Genomic DNA, 20368 nt, shown 5'->3' with positions numbered 1-20368 from the left:
CATCTGGTGTATAGCCGACTTAACCAGGTTTTGCCTGTGCTTAGCTCCAGTCTGTTTATTTTTTATCCTGAAAAACTTCCCAGTCCTTAACGATTACAAATATACCCATAACATGATTCAGCCAAGAGTAATGTTATGAAGAAGTAATGGCTAAGAAGTTAATGCTTTACCGTGTTTGATGCAGTATTACTTTAGTCCCTTGTTGCAAACAGGATGCATTTTTTTGAATATTTTTTATTCTGTTCAGGCCTCTTTTATTTTCACTCTGCCAATTAGGTTAGTATTGTGGCGTAACTACAGTGCTGACTGTTTTAAAGTCACCATTGGCCTCATGGTGAAACCCCTGAGCGGTTTCCTTCTTCTCCGGCAACTGAGTTAGGAAGAACGCCTGTATCTTGTAGTGACTGGGTGTATTGATACACCAACCAAAGTGTAATTATTAACTTCACCATGCTCAAAGGATATTCAATGTCTGCTTTTAATTTTTTTTTTTTTACAAATCTACCAATAGGTGCCTTCTTTGCAAGGCAGTGGAAAACCTCCCTGGTCTTTGTGGTTGAACCTATGCTTGAAATTCAATGCTCGACTGAGGGCTCTTACAATTATCTGTATCATTGTAGTCATTCAAAAAAGTCCATGCAACTTATTATGTGACTTGTTAAGAAACTTTTGACTCCTGAACTTATTTATGCTTGCCATAATGAAGGGGTTGAATACTTACATTTCAGCTTTTCATATTTTATTCATTTGTAAACATTTCGAAAATCATAAATTCCACTTTGACATTGTGTATTGTGTGTAGGCCAGTGATGACAAATCGAAATTGAATCCATTTTAGATTCAGGCTGTAACACAACAAATTGTGGAAAAATTAAAGGGGTGTGAATAGTTTTTGAAGGCACTGTAAGTAGAATGTGAATTCAGTAGGTGCAATTCCCGCTAACGCGATCAGCTGATGCCACCACACTAAGGTTTCCCTACTGAACCGGCTTAGTGTTATTTCCTGCCACATCCAGCACCTGGATCTAGATGCGCTGCTGTTTTTTGTTTTGCACTGAATATATACATGTATTTGAATGTATTTTATGATTAGCCCTCCTCGTAGGCTATAACCTGGGGTTGATTATCTTACGCGTCATCGAACTGAATGAATGAATGAACAAATTAAATAATGAACTAATTAATGACTGATCCAAAAAAACAACCAAGAAATGAATGAATAGTTTATTTAATGGTTTATGTCAAGTCGACTTTAGCTACCCATTCCTTACGTTCTATCATGAGGTTTTGAACAAGCTAATTAATCTTTGCACAGGTTGTATTGCTACATAGGTGAGTGGTGTGTTTTGTATCAGAAATATGTTCACGTCTGTAGGCTACGAGAGGTGACAGGAGGCGACAGAATATTCAGACCAATGTTCCATCTGGTGCCAAGGTGTGTGTGTGTGTTCCAGTGTGTGTGTGCCTGTGTGTGTGTCCGTGTGTGTGTGTGTGCGTGCGTGCCTCTGTGTTTGTGTGTGTGTGTGTGTACGGTACATGTTCCACATACAGTCCACATACTTCTAATATCCAGAGTACAGGTGAGCGCTGACATAATTCACTTAATTAAGATGACGATTATGTTTGTTTATGAGTGGAGGTGGATCATTTGGCTGTGGTTGAATGAGAGTGTTGTCAGTGGGAGCCCTGAGCGGAACAGGAAGAGACAAGGAAAGAGGGAGAAGGAGAGAAAGGGAGTGGGGTGAATAGTGCTGTGTTAGGGAGGGGAGAGGGAGACAAGACAAGGACTCTTGTGGTAGTTTTTACACGTCAGTGTGGTTGCAAGACCGAGTGATAATGTGTGTGCGCTTGTGCCCGTGCGTGTCTGTCCATCCGTCTGTCTGACAGTGTCTCTGTCAGTCTGCGTGTGTTTATGTCTTGAATTACTGGGTTCTCCTCTGGTGTATAATTTATTCCAAACCGTTACGCCTAATGTTCTAAATGTCACCCGATGATTGATTATGGCTTAATTCTCAGTTCATAATTCAACGGACGTCCTTAGAAATGTCTGGCCTATGAAAACAAGCCGAGGTGCGTTTAAAGGCCCAGTCCTGCGTTTTCCACTATTTTGACTTACTATGGGGACAAAGTTACAGGTAACTGCCAAAATAATGTAAATGAGGGATACAAAGTATATTGAAAGCAGGTGCTTCCACAAAGGTGTGGTTCCTGAGTTAATTAGGCAATTAGCATCCCATCATGCTTAGGGTCAAGTAAAAAATGCTGGGCAGGCCATTATTTTGGACATTATTTTGGCTAGCGTGGCTATGCCCTCATAGGATGACAACGCCCCCATCCAAAGGGCACGAGTGGTCACTGAATGGTTTGAATAGCATGAAAACAATGTAAACCACATACCATGGCTGTCTTACTCACCAGATCTCATTCCATTTGAACACTTATGGGAGTTTCTGGAGCGATGCCTAAGACAGCGTTTTCCACCACCATCAACAAAATAGCAAATTATTGAAGAATGGCGTCGCATCCCTCCAAGAGTTGTAGAATCTATGTCAAAGTGCATTGAAGCTGTTCTGGCTCGTGGTGCCCCAACATGACACTTTATGTTACCTGTACATACTAACACTCTCCCACAGACCGTGGAAATCTAAGCTGTATTTGGCTCATTAGTGCTGGTTTTGGATAGAGAGACTATGGGCGCATCCCAAATGGCACCCTATTTATTATTTAGTGCACTACTAGTAACAACAGAGCCCTATTGGCCCTGGATAAAAGTAGCGCACTGAGTACGTAATATGGTGCCATTTAAAACACAAACAACAGGGCTAGCCGACAAGAGGTGTCGTCATAATAGAGAAAGGCCATCTTGACGAACTTTCAGGAAATTAAACGTGATTACAGAACAGACATTACTCTGCAATTACCCTATCTTAGAGAAATCAATGTGATTTTCCAACATTATATTTACCATGCTTTCATAGCACTGCCATCATGCAAAGAAAGCATAGGCTACATACATATACCATAACCGATAATACGTTTTGCCTTAAAGGTTTTTATCAGCAAATAGCCCATCTCAGGCCAACATACGGGCTTTGAAGTGAGGTTAAACAATGTGGGAACAATTTATGTTGTTGAGCAGATTTGAAAGTTTCCTGAGTCCTGGAAGAGCTGTTTCTCATTATTCAACAGCAGAGAGGAAAGGGGAAGGAGAGGGTCGGAGGGAGAGAGGGGGATGAAAGGAAGGAGAGGAGTGAAGGAGGAAGGGAAGGAGGGAGGCTAATGGAAAGAAACCAAGGTGCTACACAGAGCATCAAAAACACTGAATGGACAGCGAGCTGTTTTGTTTGTTTTTTAATCTGGAAAATGTAGTGGTTACAGTATGTAGTGATACAAGGTTAAATGGAAGAGAGATGGGGGAGATATATAGGGAAGGGGAGAGAGAGGGGGGAGGGAGAGAGCGTGCAGCGCACAAGAGAGGAAGAGAATGTATCAGCAGAGAGAGAGGGAGGGGGAGAGAGAAGGAGGGAGCAAGAGGGAGAGAAAAAGAAAGAGAGAGTGAGAGGGAAAGTGACAGAGATAGAGAGAAGCAGCAAAAGAGAGAGGCAGTGAATGAGGGAGAGGGAGAGAGATTCTGTTCATCTCACATTACAGTCAATGAAACATTAAGTGTGTCAGTCAGCATAGTTTAGTGTGTGTTAGTGTTGGGATCAGTTTAGCCTGTTACTGAATAATGAATATAATTACACGGACAGGGGTGACTTGATACTAGATCAGCACTACTTCTCTGAGACACTCACTCTGGGCCCTGGGTTCAAATAGTATTTGTTTTCCTTTCAACTATGTCAAGTGTTTGATTGCTCGGAGTGCCAGATGAGATGAGTGGGTTTTGCACTTTTGGGACTATTTCATTGGTTCCAACGCACCAGCCAAGCTCAATCAAGCACAGCACAAAACATTTGAGAGAAAACCCATCCCATTTGAATCCAGGTCTGAACACAACAGAACAATATTAATCCACCCTGTGTCACTGATCCCTCTCGCCATTGACATCTCTTTCTTTCTTTCTCTCTTTCTCTCTCTCTCTCTCTCTCTCTCTCTCTCTCTCTCTCTCTCTCTCTCTCTCTCTCTCTGCTCTCTCTCTCTCATTCAGATCTACTTTCAGAGAACAGCATGATGCCAATCTGAGGAGGGAGGGATGTGTACAGTATCTGTAAATGAATGTGTTTATGATGGCTTTCCCATAAACCCTCAGGGAAATATGACCCCCCCCCTAGTTCCCAGGCCGGAAAATTGGTGGAAAAAGTACCCAATTGTCATACTTAAGTAAAAGTAAAGATACCTTAATAGAAAATGACTCAATTAACAGTGAAAGTCACCCAGTAAAATACAAGTATTTGGTTTTAAATATACTTAAGCATCATAAGTAAATGTAATTGCTCAAATATACTTTTACTTAAATAAAAGTACACATTTAAAAATTTAAAAAATCCTTATATTAAGCAAACCTGGCAGCATGATTCTTGTTTTTTATCCAATTACGGATAGCCAAGGGCACACTCCAACACTGACATAATTTAAAAACAAAGCATTTGTATTTAGTCCTTCTGCAGATCAGATGTGGTAGGGATGACCAGGGATTGTCACGCCCTGACCATAGAGAGCCCTCGGGGTCAGCGCGTGACTAGGGGGGTTTCTAGGTATTATATTTCTATGTTGGTGTGTGTGTATGGTTCCCAATTGGAGGCAGCTGATGATCGTTACCTCTAATTGGGGATCATACTTTGTGTGTCCTTTTTCCCACCTGCGATGTGGGATATTGTTTTGTGTGAGTGCCTATGTGCGTCACGTATTTCACGATCGTTATAGCTATGTTGTTTTGGAAGTCTCACGATCATTAAAATGTGGAACTCTACTCACGCTGCGCCTTGGTCCAATTATTCATACGACAGTCGTGACATAGATTTTCTCTTTTAAGTGTGTGAATTAGACAATTTTCCTGTCCTGATAAGCAGTCAAAATGTAACGAGTACTTTTGGGTGTCAGGGAAAATGTATGGAGTAGAAAGTACATTCTTTTCTTTAGGAATGTAGTGGAGTAAAAGTTGTCAAAAATATAAAAAGTAAAGTACAGATAAGTACTTTACACCACTGGTTATGACCAGGCATTATGTCCTCAGGTCTAACAGTGAATTGTTTGTAACTGTGCATGATGTCTCCATGGATATTTGTAGTCACATTTAGAGTTGGGGGATTCTCTGGTGGTAAACTGCTCTCTGATTAGAGCTGTGTCCGAAATGGCACCCTATTCCCTACATACAGTAGTGCGCTACTTTTGTCCAGAGCCCTATGGGAAAAGGGTGGCTTTTCAGATGAAGCCTAGGCCTTGTATTACCAGTAGAGCTGGAAAGTGAGCTCACAGACACAGTTAAGATTTGATTTGATTTGACTTATGATCCTGGATCCCCCTCACCACCACCAGACATACACACACACACACATTACATGCAAGCATGCAAACACAGAAGTGGAAACAGACACGCACACAAACACACACACACACACACACACGTCAATAAGGATAGGATGAGCTCCGGGGCATCCTTTTTCCATTGATCATCCTTGAGATGTTTCTACAACTTCGAGTCCACCTGTGGTAAATTCAATTGATTGGACATGGTTTGGAAAGGCACACACCTGTCTATATAAGGTCCCACAGTTGACAGTGCATGTCAGAGCAAAAACCAAGCCATGAGGTCGCAGGAATTGAGCTCCGTGACAGTACTGTGTCGAGGCACAGATCTGGGGAGTGGTTCCAAAACATTTCTGCAGAATTGAAGGTCCCCAAGAACACAGTGGCCTCCATTTATTCTTAAATGGAAGAAGTTTGGAACCACTAAGACTCTTCCTAGAGCTGGCCGCCCGGCCAAACTGAGCAATCGGAGGAGAAGGCCTTGATCAGGGAGGTGACCAAGAACCCGATGGTCACCCTGACAGAGCTCTTGGAGATGGGAGACATTTCCAGAAGGACAACCATCTCTGCAGCACTCCACCAATCAGGCCTTTATGGTAGTGGCCAGACGGAAACCAAGCCTCAGTAAAAGGCACATTACAGTTAGCTTGGAGTTTGCCAAAAGGCACCTAAAGACAAAACAAGATTCTCTGGTCTGATGAAACCCAGATTAAACTGTTTGGCCTGAATGCCAAGTGTCACGTCTGGAGGAAACCTGGCATCATCCCTACGGTGAAGCATGGCGGTGGCAGCATCATGCTGTGGGGATGTTTTTTCAGCGGCAGGGACTGGGAGACTAGGCAAAGATGAAGAGAACAAAGTACAGAGAGATCCTTGATGAAAACCTGCTCCAGAGCACACAGGACCTCAGATGAAGGTTCACCTTCCAACAAGACAACGACCCTAAACACACAGTCACAGTCAAGTCTCTGAATATCATTGAGTGGCCCAGCCAGATCCCGGACTTGAACATCTCTGGAGAGACCTGAAAATTGCTGTGCAGCGACGCTCCCCATCCAACCTGACAGAGCTTGAGAGGATCTGCAGAGAGGAATGGGAGAAACTCCCCAAATACAGGTGTGCCAAGCTTGTAGCGTCATACCCAAGAAGAGGCTGTAATCGCTGCCAAAGGTGCTTCAACAAAATACTGAGTAAAGGGTCTGAATACTTTTTATTTGTGATAAATGGGCTAAAAACAATGTTTTTACTTTGTCACTATGGGGTATTGTGTGTAGATTGATGAGGGGGGGAAACAATTTAATCAATTAGAATAAGGCTGTAATGTAACAAAATGTGGAAAAAGTCTGAATACTTTACGAATGCACTCTGTAATGCAACCAGGTCGTTCAAGATTGATGTCGAAATTGGACGTCTTTCAAAACCGGCTAGTAGGGGCAACAGTGAGCACTATTACATCAAGTATGCCTGGGATTTGCTAGGGTGTGGTGGATGGGTGTAATCCCATGACTCTGGATCAGAAGTTTGGGTGTTCAATCCCAGTCGTGGACACCGATTTTTAGTTTTTTTTCTCTATCCCAACCACTTACCTTAACCATTCGGTTAAGGTGCCTGAACTTAACCCTTAACTTCTAAATTTGATGTTTGGAGAAATGGAATGATACTGGGCAGCAGGAGCAACAAAAATAGTTTGAAATTTGATGTTTGGAGAACGTGGATGAACGTCTAATTCTGCAGTGAGATTGTGAGAGCTTGTTGAAATATGTGGGTTCGTGACCTTGGATTAGCTGTTCTCTCTGTGTGGATCTGAAGAGCAGAGCAGTGGAACTATAATAGAAATAGAACTACGAGAAATGACAAAGCCATCATGGCATATTGACTTGAACGGAGATGTCCATTCTAGTAAATCATTTTCTTATGGGAACTACTGCTGTGTGTCTGATAGTTGTAAAGTAGTTTTTCTGTCTGTCAGAATGGCCCAAGCTACAGACTGTCTGGAGGACTGGGCTGTTCTAAATATAAATGTGGTTGTTATGAATATTGATTATTGATGGTTACTTATGCACATTGAGCATGGGAAATGCACTCTACAAATGAAATATTATTATTATTAGACAGATAGGGAGGCAGACAGGGAGGCAGACAGACATGGAGAGACAGACAGACCTGATAGATATATCTGTTGTTTCAGACGTGAGACAACTTGCTCACTAAACTGCAGACACAATAACAAGATTGGTATTGCTATACTGTAGGCCTAATCTGCTACTGGAAGGATGTCCACAGTCATGCAGTATAGTAAACAGTCTATTAGTGAGAACATTATGTCATGCTAAGTTAAGCATGTAAGCAGTTAGCATTCATATGCTGTAATGCGGCAGTCATGTAACAAGACCGTTCAGATAGGCATGTATAAGATGTAAGGCTGACTTAACACAAGTCAAGATAGAATGTCAGTCACTGTGGTATCTGGACAGTTCCAGACTGAAGAACCAGAGGTTAGGAAACCTGCAAAGTGATGACTCAGAGGTAGGCCTGATTACCAACAACAACGATACAGCCTACAGGGAGGAGGCGTGGGCCCTTGCGGAGTGGTGCCAGGAAAATAACCTCTCCCTCAACATCAACAAAACGAAGGTGCTGATCGTGGACTTCAGGAGACAAGCAGAGGGTGCATGCCCCTATCCACATCGATGGGGCCGGATTGGAGAATGTGAAAAGCTTCAAGTTCCTTGGTGTTAAACATCACTGACAATCTAAAATGGTCCACCCACAAAGACAGGGTGGTGAAGAAGGCGCAACAGTGCCTCTTTGACCTCAGGAGGCTGAAGAAATGTGGCTTGGCTCCTAAGACACTCACAAACCTTTACAGATGCACCATTGAGAGCATCCTGTCAGACTGCATCACCTTCTGGTACAGCAACTGCTCCGCCCGCAACCGCAGGGCTCTCCAGAGGGTGGTGCAGTCTGCCCAACGCATCACCGGGGGCACACTGCCTGCCCTCCAGGACATCTACAGCACCCGGTGTCACAGGAAGGCCTAGAAGAGGACCTCAGCCACCCGAGTCACGACCTGTTCACCCCGCTATCATCCAGAAGACAAGGTCAGTTCAGGTGCTTCAAAGCTGGGACTGAGAGACTGAACAACAGCTTATATCTCAAGGCCATCAGACTGTTAAATAGCCATCATTAGCCGACCTCCACCCTGCCCTGAACTTAGTCACTGTCACTAGCTGGCTAACACCCAGTTACTCAACCCTGCACATTAGAGGCTGCTGCCCTATGAGTATAGACATGGAACACTGGTCTGTTTACTGTTTTACCCATTTCACATGGATATACTGTATTGTAGTCAATGCCATGCTATTCAACTATTTCTGTACATATGCTATTATGTCCTACGTATTGTTCTGATATATATATATATATATATATATATATATATATATATATATATATATATATATATATATTATACTCCGGACATTACTCGTCCTAATACTTCTATATTTCTTAAATCCATTATTTTACTTTTAGATTTGTGTGTATTGTTAGATATTACTGCACAGATGGAGCTAGGAACACAAGCATTTCGCTAGGCCCACAATAACATCTCTAAATATGTGTATGCGACCAATAAAATATGATTTGATTTGACATTAGCTTTTCATGAGGCATCCCAGCAGCCACTGTGTGTGTGTGTGTGTGTGTGTGTGTGTGTGTGTGTGTGTGTGTGTGTGTGTGTGTGTGTGTGTGTGTGTGTGTTTGTTTTTGAGGCACCCCTGGCTAGTATTAAATGCTCTGCCTAAATAATAAAGAGACAGGGAAAAAATGAGGGGAAGGGGATGAAATTAGACTGTGGGTCTTTGTGTTTTCAAAGCCCTTGTCTTTTGCTACGGCTCGTTTAGTGGTTTAGTTGAACAGGGATTAAGCCAAATCTAATAAGCATAATAATACAAAATCCCCATTAAAATATGTCTGTTTAAACTAGAGATATCTTCGTTTTTGCATGAGCTTTGTCTCAATTCTGCAACAAGCTCTCACAGTCCCACTGCAGAATTAGATGTTTATCCACGTTCCTCCAAACATCAAGTTATTCCAAACGTCAAATGTTTAAGTGATTTTCACACCCTTGCCTAACTTCTCCTGCTCAGTATTGTTTCTCCAAACATCAAATATCAAAGTTGCTCCAAATGTCAATGTTTAGAAGGTTAAGTGTTAAGTTTTGGGATAGGGTTGAAACAACATGAAACAAATGTCCAACGCTGTGATCGAACACTTAACCTTCTTATCCAGAGCCATAGCGATCACTGTTACCCCTAGTGGCCGGTTTTAAAGGAATTTCCGAAGTCCTCATCACATGGATAGACATCCAGTTTCGAAGTCACTCTTGAGCGATCTGCTTGGTCAATCCACACATTCACTGATGCCTTCTGCATCTGTTGTGGAAGGAGAAAGAGCTACAGAGGTGTTTGTCAGACTACTGTCTCCATGACTCTTGAGTTAACACCTCTGTCAAACACCTCTGTCAAATATCATGAAAGATTCAATAACTGTTCTAGAACTGTGAAATAATGTTCCAGAAGTTTATTCAAATATATTTTCAGTGCCCACTGTTCTAGAACTGTTAAAGGAGTGGTTCACTTTTTTTTTTTTACCAAATCAAAAACATTTATGTAAAGGGCACGTTAAAGAAGTGTGCAGACACTGTTTTTGAGATCTCACTTGGTTTTGAGAAACTTATTCACCATCAATAGAATTCATCATTGCATGAACAAAGCCCCCGAAAACACCCCAATAAGTCCTTTTAGAAACAGCAAAGCTCTCAGTATAGTGATGCGGGTCTTCAGATGTTGTTACACATGAAATTGTGTAATTCTGAACTTTATCTGCAAGGTTATATTCCACTTTTGTCGGACTCAAGCAATACTTTTCCAGGCGCGTGCTTTCTCGTTCCCATTGTGGCGACACGAGAAACGCACGCTCGCACATGGAAATAAATGAGTTAATTACTACAAAAATTCCATGTTAACGATAAAATGACAAACAAAATAAATATGTAGGTAAGTACATGGTGGAGTCTTTTCTGTCTCCTCTCCTTCTGGCGGTGGCGGGGATGATGAAAAACTGTAGGCAGCAGCAGTAGAGGTCTTCACGGAGCCACCTGTACCCGAATACCCCAGACCTGATCCGGATCCAGAATTCTAAATAATGTCATGGGTCTGGGTCGGATCTGATATGATTGTCATGCGTCTCCGGTATGTGTCATTTTAACTGACTTGTCCAGCCATATCGATCTGAACACGACTGCTGCAGTAGAGAGAGAGAGACGTTTTTAGTCGTTTATGCTGCTGCTCTTTGCTTGTTTGGCTACAGTCATAGAGTGAGGCAAGAGTGGGGCAAAAGTTATGGGATATCTAATCAATGGAAGATGGAATTAAAAGTTAAAGGAGAAAGATAGGCTACAACAACCAAGAGCCAGCAGGTTGGGTGCTACTTTATATTCTGAATGGAGCTGTTGTTGTTTGTAACTGTTTAGGACGAAAAAGCGCACGCAGCCTCAATGAGCTCTGAACGAGCTTTTCCCAGTTTGATGCAGTCAAGGCAGGTACTATGTAATCCTATTGGATGATAAATAACCACCTGTATCTATGGCAGCCATTAGTCTACTATAGTGGGAGTCGGCTTGGTGGGTTGCTGTTTCTTATCTCTCCCTCCTTCCTCCCTGTTCCTCACTCGCTCACACTCACAGTAGCCTACATACACAGCACTGCCCCTGCTACAGCGTCACCTCTCTATGCCTTCTCTCTCTCGTGCTTTATCAGTTCTGATGAATAAAGTAGCTTCAAAATGGACTTTTCTGCTCACAACACTGACATTGTAGAGCTTAAATGTCACTGTGTGGCAGGCACATAGATGCAATAGGCATGTATAATGTAATGTATCTAATGACTATGTTGTGGCTGTAATTTCAGTGAGGCTGGATGTACTACCTGTCTGCTTAACAAGCATATGAAAGACAACAAGGCCAGATACACAGACAGATGTACAGTAGCATGCCTCATTATACTTTAACATGTCAACTTCACAGCCATGTCCCAGGCTCCCAGCTGCTCCATTAGTCAGTGGTTCCATCATCGACTAGTGGAAAAACACCTGGGATTTTGGGAGACAACAACACCAAGAAAATAACATGGGCTATAACTCCTCTCTCCAGGTTCCACCACAGCCCAAACCGAAATGGCAAGACTTCAGTTGAAATGCTCCTTACAAAGAGAGTGACTGCTTATGGGTTATTGTGTGTTCAATTCAGGCTGTAACACAACAGAATGTGGAAAAAGGTAAAGGGCTGTGAATACTTCCTGAAAGCACAGTATGTACCTATTTTAATATTTTCTACTTACTTTGCTTTCAGGACCATGGGGAAGGGGTGGGGTTGGAAAAACACCCTAGTTGCTAGGAGGGTGGGAGGGGTGGAAAAACACGGTTTCCGGGTGCGTGGTTGGAGGGCGACCTTTTTAATGGGTGGGGTTGGGGGAATGGGGTGGAGGCTCACTTCTTTTTTTCTCTCTCTCATTACATACTAAATGTATTGTTACTTTTGGATCTGTGACGCGAGCTAGCTATTAAATGATATGAATTTGTGTATTGTGCGTGTAGCCCCCACAAGAAAAATGAAAAAAAAAAAAAAGTGGCCTGGTTTGTCTAGGTGCTCGGTCAGAGCAGGTATGCACTAAAGCAAGACAGATAGCCACTCACCAGTGTACACTCTGTACTAAATACTCACTAGTACACTGACCTGACCTGGCCCCTTTTAGTGCTGGGTCACAGTAGGCATGTACTGTAAGACAGATCGTCTCAACATCAGGTATGTACTGTAGTAAGACTGACAGGTAAGATGGATAGCCTTCACAGCAGGTAATGGTAACATAATAAGTGGTCTGAATCATCTTAGCACCAGATCACAGCAGGTGTGGACCAGAACTCCCCTTTTTAAGTGTATCTCTACTACAATTGCTGCTGTTAGACTGCTATTCATTTAACCATGTACTGGCTTGGCTTGGCCTGGCTCCTCTTTGGTGCTGGGTCACAGCAGGTACAGTGGGGCAAAAAAGTATTTAGTCCGCCACCAATTGTGCAAGTTCTCCCACTTAAAAAGATGAGAGGCCTGTAATTTTCATCGTAGGTACACTTCAACTATGACAAACAAAATGAGGGGAAAAAATCCAGAAAATCACATTGTAGGATTTTTAATGAATTTATTTGCAAATAATGGTGGAAAATAAGTATTTGGGGCCTCCCGGGTGGCGCAGTGGTTAAGGGCGCTGTACTGCAGCGCCAGTACAGCGCCGCGACCGGGAGGTCCGTGGGGCGACGCACAATTGGCCTAACGTCGTCCGGGTTAGGGAGGGATTGGTCGGTAGGGATCTCCTTGTCTCATCGCGCACCAGCGACTCCTGTGGCGGGCCGGGCGCAGTGCGCGCTAGCCAAGGTTGCCAGGTGCACGGTGTAGCCTCCGACACATTGGTGCGGCTGGCTTCCGGGTTGGATGCGCGCTGTGTTAAGAAGCAGTACGGCTGGTTGGGTTGTGTATCGGAGGACGCGTGACATTCAGCCTTCGTCTCTCCCGAGCCCGTACGGGAGTTGTAGCAATGAGACAAGATAGTACAACAATTGGATACCACGAAATTGGGGAGAAAAAGGGGTAAAATTCAAAAAAATAAAAAATAAATAAATATTTGGTCACCTACAAACAAGCAAGATTTCTGGCTCTCACAGACCTGTAACTTCTTCTTTAAGAGGCTCCTCTGTCCTCCACTCGTTACCTGTATTAATGGCACCTGTTTGAACTTGTTATCAGTATAAAAACACCTGTCCACAACCTCAAACAGTCACACTCCAAACTCCACTATGGCCAAGACCAAAGAGCTGTACTTTGCTCCGTTCATCTTCCCTCAATCCTGACTAGTCTCCCAGTCCCCGCCGCTGAAAAACATCCCCACAGCATGATGCTGCCATGACCATGCTTCACCGTAGGGATGGTGCCAGGTTTCCTCCAGACGTGACGCTTGACATTCAGGCCAAAGAGTTCAATCCTAGTTTCATCAGACCAGAGAACCTTGTTTCTCATGGTCTGAGTCCTTTAGGTGACTTTGGGTAAACTCCAAGCGGGCTGTAATGTGCCTGGAATGGCTTCCGTCTGGCCACTGTACCATAAAGGCCTGATTGGTGGAGGGCTGCAGAGATGGTTGTCCTTCTGGAAGGTTCTCCCATCTCCACAGAGGATCTCTGGAGCTCTGTCAGAGTGACCATGGGGTTTTTGGTCACCTCCCTGACCAAGGCCCTTCTCATCTGATTGCTTAGTTTGGCGGGCGGCCAGCTCTATGAAGAGTCTTGGTGGTTCTAAACTTCTTCCATTTAAGAATAATGGGGGCCACTGTGTTCTTGGGGACCCTCAATGCTGCAGACATTTTTTTGGTACCCTTCCCCAGATCTGTGCCTCGACACAATCCTGTCTCTGAGCTTTACGGACAATTCCTTCGACCTCATGGCTTGTTTTTTGCTCTGACATGCACTGTCAACTGTGGGACCTTATATAAACAGGTGTGTGCCTTTCCAAATCATGTCCAATCAACTGAATTTACCCCAGGTGGACTCCAATCAAGTTGTAGAAACATCTCAAGATGATCAATGGAAACAGGATGCACATGAGCTAAATTTCGAGTCTCATAGCAAAGGGTATGAATACTTATGTAAATAAGGTATTTTTTAATTATATTTTATCAAAAAAATCATTATGGGGTATTGTGTGTAGATTGATGAGGAAAACAATTAATTTAATCAATTTTAGAATAAGGCTGTAACTCAACAAAAGTCGAGGGGTCTGAATACTTTCCGAATGCCCTGCATATTAGAGAGAGGCTATGAACATTCTCTTACTGAGATAAAAACTTTAAGCTGTAGTCATAGCAAGAGGAGAAAAATAATCAAAGCTGTGTTTTCTGGTAGATTTACGGAAAAATCTGTTTTCATCAAAAGCACTTGAGAAACGGTGCACCTGGAGAGAATGAGGGAGGAAGGAGGGAGGAGGGCAGACATGCAAGAGAGAGAGAGAGAGAGAAAGACAGAGAGTCCCAGGAGGATAGTATAAGAGTGGAAAATATCAAAAAGAAGAGGGGAATGTGATGTGAGGGGAATGGTTTGTGTGGCAGACAGCTACCATGGGAAGAAAGACAGGGGGGGAGGGGGAGAGGTGGAAACATGTCTAGATTCTGGACTTGGTTGAGAATGTTTTTTGAAAATCTGATCTATAAATGTCCAACCTTATTTTGGGAGGATTAGAAGGATTGCAAGGGTCTTTTAATGTGACAATATTTTCTTCCCTAATAACAGTCTAGACAAGCCCTTGACAAGGCGAGGAGGCTGAGGTAGGCTCCTCCCGATACCGGGATAAGACCTCACATACTGAGAAGGTAGCAGACCTGGGTTCAAAAACTATTCCAAATCTTTGTAATTACTTTAACGTTGGCTTTAGCCTGCCTTGAGTGCCAGGTGGGCGGGGTATGCAGTTTGAACTTTTCTATTGGTTCCATTGCGTCAGGCTATAGGTCTAGATTCAATCAGATCAAGCGTTAACGACACACGCATAGCAGATGTGCCATAGGTGTAACTCTGTTTGAGCTGTCAAATCAGTGAGCAACTGCTCTTGATCATAGTCACAAAGCCACACCCGTCCCACTTGCATTAGAAGTTCAGAATGAGAAAGTGTGGGCCATGTAGAAATAGTTATGCTTAAATAGAAAATCATTAAACAAAATAACAATGATTACTATCATCCTAATCGAGGTGTAGATTACGTTTCACATTCCGGTGTTTGAAATGATCAACAAGGCTGCATGGGATTTCTCTTAATGGACTCCATGCAGCCAATGGCAATGTCCGGTTTAGGTATGATGACAGGAGACGCTTGTGGATTTGCTTGTGGATTTGACAGCTCGAACACAGTTCCACCTCCGAACCGCCAAAACAACCGCTATGTGGATCGGATTGAATCGAGCCCTTCGTTCAAGCAAGCCCAGTTAAAGTATTTGAAATTATTTCACATAGTATTCGAACTTGGGTCTGCACGAGGTAGTAGATGGGAGACAAGATCATTTATCACAAGACATTTCATCAACGCCCCCAAGGAATGTGGTCTGTTGTTTTAGTAACACCTGGCAGTAAAAGAGTAAAATAAAAATAAAACTGGGGGTTTGACTGAATAAGTGGGGGACTGATGGGAGGCGCGGAGCTGGCACCATGCCACGGGGTAATTATGTTGGGATGGAAGCCACAATGACATCACAGTCATGTTATGTAGGTCATCTCTGTGTGCATTTCTTGATGTAATGCAGCTTTGGCATTTTCCCCTGAATCAAGCCAAGAACCCAGGAGGTAGAACACTTGTGAGGGATGGAGAAGGAGGAAGAGGGAGGAATAGTTTGAAAGAAGGCACAACAGGTCAACAGGTCCAAATAGAACAAGCATCCCATCAATATCTAATCAATCACCCCCATGCTTCCTTTCATTCCCCCACCCTCTCTCTCTCCCTTCTTCGCTTTCTCTGTCTCTCTCTCCCTCCTCTCTCTTCCCCCTCTCTCTACCCTTCTCTTTCTTTTTAGTCTGTCTATTCGTCCGGCTCACGATTGCTGAGGTTTAACCCCTAATGATTAGCAGCTGCATTTCTCCGTGGTCCGCAGAGGTCTATCCCTTCTAAAGGAAAACAACTCCACCATTTTGACATGAAACCAAACAGAAATAGCACGTAGTTAGTCTGATGCCGCTCTCCCACCGGCTTCGCAACCAGCCAGGAGGCTTTCAGCCAGACATTAAAGCCCAGAGAGAGCTGACTGGGGAACGAGGGGGTGGAGGCGCCCACTCACCCACCCTGCGGACGTGATCCAATAACACCCCAGCTGGTCCAACCACCCCCAGCTAGTCTCATCTGTTCCCCTAAAAGAACAATGATCACCTAAGTCCTCTGACAGCTCTGATTACCAGTGCTGGGGCACAAGAGGCCAGAGAGCACGGCCCAGTGTAGGATATACACACGTGGGATACATTTCCCTGTGTGAGTGCATGTGTGTGAGTAGGGGTGTGTGTATGTGTGTCATCACAACACTGACATGATGATATCAAATTACACTGTGTGTGGCACATAGATGCAATAGGCATGTAAGGTACAGTATGTAGCTAATTACCAAGTTATGACTGTGTGTAATATCAGTGAGGGAACATATAGGATCTCTATAGGGGGAAACGCCCGCTTGACCCTCATGCTCCTGTCCCATAGAGACTTCCATGGAGCTCAGGAGATAAGAGGAGAGATCTATCTACAGCCAGGGGAAAGAGTCTCCCTAGGTGGTAAGCCCTGGTGGTATTCCTGCTGACACACACACACACACACACACACACACACACACACACACACACACACACACACACACACACACACACACACACACACACACACACACACACACACACACACACACACACACACACACACACACACACACACACACACACACAGTAGAGAACAAACCCATAAACTCCCTCCCAATGACAACAGCAACAGATGTGGAATCAAACTTCAGTCAGCTGTTTCCTAATCCCATTACTGTACAGTTGATCTGGAGTAGAACAGAAGTAAAAAGTTATATGTATAGATATGCCAGACACTTTTATCATAAGCGACTTACAGTACAGCAAGTACATCATTAATTTGACGGCATTGCAGAAAAGTGATCCTGCAACAGTGTGATCGAATTAAAATCCTACATCTGTAGGGCCAAAAAGAAAAACTGTACTGCATCAGACACTAGGAGTGAAGTGATGGAGGGAATAGCTGACCCCTGACGTATTGTAACGTACCTAAGCCATGTGGGTCTGAGCAGGCCTACTAAACAGAGCAGCAGATGACTGGAGCCAGCTGTGGTGGGCAACGGCCTGATCAGACAGCCCGATTGATAACTATCTCCTGGAGAGCAGCGCTCAGCCGCGTTCTTTGAGTAGTGAGAGAAGATCCAAATTAGAACAAAGGAACACACACACATACACACAGGAAGGGAAGAACTGGAACGCAATCACACACACACAGCCATGTGCACAAACAAGCTCACACATTCACGCACACTAATTTATGGCCTGAAAATGACCTGTACGAACTTGGATTACGATAGATAAACAGAGGGAGAAATGAGGAGATATAGCCGGAGGGAGTTAAAAGAGAGCAAGAGTTATGTCAACTAACATCATCATGTTGAATATCATTTCCATATCTCACTGTTAGGGTCAACCTCTAAAACCAACACTTAGTTTGTCATGGAAGAAAGGAGTCGGTTTTAAAATACAAGAGGATGACAGAGAGATATGAGGAGAGAGAGAGAGATTGAGAGAGACAAGATATACATTTGCCACAAGGGTGGGAGAGGACAACGAAGGGTATTTGGGCCTCTTGTCAGACCAAGGAGATGGCCAGAAGGAGATGAGTAAATTGAGAGCGCTACAGAGGAGAGAGAAAGGAAAGCGACAGGAGAGAGCGATGGAAGGCAGAGAGAGATAAAGAGAGAGAGAGAGCGACAGAGGGGAGGGAAAGAGTAGGGAAGTCTGTCTGTAATTAATAAAAGGGCTGAAATGAAATCCACACTAACCTGCTTGATTTGTTTCCCAGGCAACTCCAGTGGCTCTGCTGGAGGGGTTATGGGCTCAATCCCTGTTGGTCTATTGGATGATAACACATGGAGAGAGCTCGCAACCTTTCCATCAGGTGTCTGTTCTCTTTTAAAGCTCTTTCCCTCTACAGATCATCAAGTATGAGTTCCTACCACATGAATCACATGCTAGCTCCGGCTCAACCACAGGGACATTAGGGGGGAAGATTTATGGGGGAGAGAGAGGAAGAGATTGGCGAGAGAGAGTGGTTTAGGGGAAAGAGATGTGAAGGGGGGAAAGAGGGAAAGAGTGCAGGAGAACAAACCAGCATTAGGGGAGAGGGAGGTATGACTGGATCTATAGGGGAGAGAGATGGAGGAGTTATTGGGGAGAGAGGGGAGAGGTGGAAAAGGTATGGGGGAAATAGAGGGGAGAAGTGGAGAAGGTATGGGGGAGATAGAGGGGAGAAGTGGAGAAGGTATGGGGGAGATAGAGGGGAGAGGTTGAGAAGGTATGGGGGAGATAGAGGGGAGAGGTGGAAAAGGTATGGGGGAGATAGAGGGGAGAAGTGGAGAAGGTATGGGGGAGATAGAGGGGAGAGGTGGAAAAAGTATGGGGGAGATAGAGGGGAGAAGTGGAGAAGGTATGGGGGAGATAGAGGGGAGAAGTGGAGAAGGTATGGGGAAGATAGAGGGGAGAAGTGGAGAAGGTATGGGGGAGATAGAGGGGAGAAGTGGAGAAGGTATGGGGGAGATAGAGGGGAGAAGTGGAGAAGGTATGGGGGAGATAGAGGGGAGAGGTGGAAAAGGTATGGGGGAGATAGAGGGGAGAAGTGGAGAAGGTATGGGGGAGATAGAGGGGAGAAGTGGAGAAGGTATGGGGGAGATAGAGGGGAGAAGTGGAGAAGGTATGGGGGAGATAGAGGGGAGAAGTGGAGAAGGTATGGGGGAGATAGAGGGGAGAGGTTGAGAAGATATGGGGGAGATAGAGGGGACAGGTTGAGAAGGTATGGAGGAGATAGAGGGGAGAGGTGGAGAAGGTATGGGGGAGATAGAGGGGAGAGGTTGAGAAGGTATGGGGGAGATAGAGGGGAGAAGTGGAGAAGGTATGGGGGAGATAGAGGGGAGAGATTGAGAAGGTATGGGGGAGGAGGAAGCACGACCAGCATTAGGGAAAAAGACGTGGGAGGTATGGTGGAGAGACAGCGATGGAGGAGAGAGGGGGAAGAGGGGGGACTGGGGGAAGGACCGCAGGGAGCATGATGCAGTGATTAAGAGCTTGAGGGAGAACATGGGGAATGTGTTGAGGGGAACAGTCAGAGGGGGGTGAGAGAGAGTATTGAGCAGACACATCAATCTAAAATGAAGGAGAGAGAGCAAGGGGAGAGGGAGGTATGACTGGATCTATAGGGGAGATAGGTGGAGGAGTTATTGGGGAGAGAGGGGAGAGGTGGAAAAGGTATGGGGGAGATAGAGGGGAGAGGTTGAGAAGGTATGGGGGAGATAGCGGGGAGAAGTGGAGAAGGTATGGGGGAGATAGAGGGGAGAGGTTGAGGACGTATGGGGGAGATAGAGGAGAGCGGCTGAGAAGGTATGGGGGAGATAGAGGGGAGAAGTGGAGAAGGTATGGGGGAGATAGAGGGGAGAGGTTGAGGACGTATGGGGGAGATAGAGGAGAGTGGTTGAGAAGGTATGGGGGAGATAGAGGAAAGCGGTTGAGAAGGTATGGGGGAGATAGACGGGAGAGGTGGAGAAGGTATGGGGGAGATAGAGGGGAGAGGTTGAGAAGGTATGGGGGAGATAGACGGGAGAGGTGGAGAAGGTATGGGGGAGATAGAGGGGAGAGGTTGAGAAGGTATGGGGGAGATAGAGGGGAGAGGTTGAGAAGGTATGGGGGAAATAGAGGGGAGAGGTCGAGAAGATATGGGGGAAAAAGAAGGGAGGAGGGTGGGGAGGTATGGGGGAGATAGAGGGGAGAGGTTGAGGAGGTATGGGGGAGATAGAGGGGAGAGATTGAGAAGGTATGGGGGAGATAGAGGGGAAAGGTTGAGGAGGTATGGGGGAGATAGAGGGGAGAGGTCGAGGAGGTATGGGGGAAATAGAGGGGAGAGGTCGAGGAGGTATGGGGGAAATAGAGGGGAGAGGTTGAGAAGGTATGGGGGAGATAGAGGGGAGAGGTCGAGAAGATATGGGGGAAATAGAGGGGAGAG

General features: G+C 44.7%; 1 protein-coding gene across 1 annotated transcript in view; it reads right to left on the bottom strand.

The window, feature by feature from the left end:
• LOC139368394 (vasopressin V2 receptor-like) overlaps positions 1-18234 on the bottom strand; it is an 86399-nt gene extending 68165 nt beyond the window's left edge. The window contains exon 1 of the mRNA XM_071107206.1: positions 18159-18234. The gene's annotated coding sequence lies outside the window, so the exon portion shown is untranslated. The remainder of the gene's footprint in view (positions 1-18158) is intronic.
• Positions 18235-20368: the final 2134 nt, after the last annotated feature.

Source organism: Oncorhynchus clarkii, chromosome 16 (assembly GCF_045791955.1).
Source record: "Oncorhynchus clarkii lewisi isolate Uvic-CL-2024 chromosome 16, UVic_Ocla_1.0, whole genome shotgun sequence".
Lineage (NCBI taxonomy): Eukaryota > Metazoa > Chordata > Actinopteri > Salmoniformes > Salmonidae > Oncorhynchus > Oncorhynchus clarkii.
Note: the sequence above shows the minus strand (reverse complement) of the source record. Positions and strands in the feature narration are given on the sequence as shown.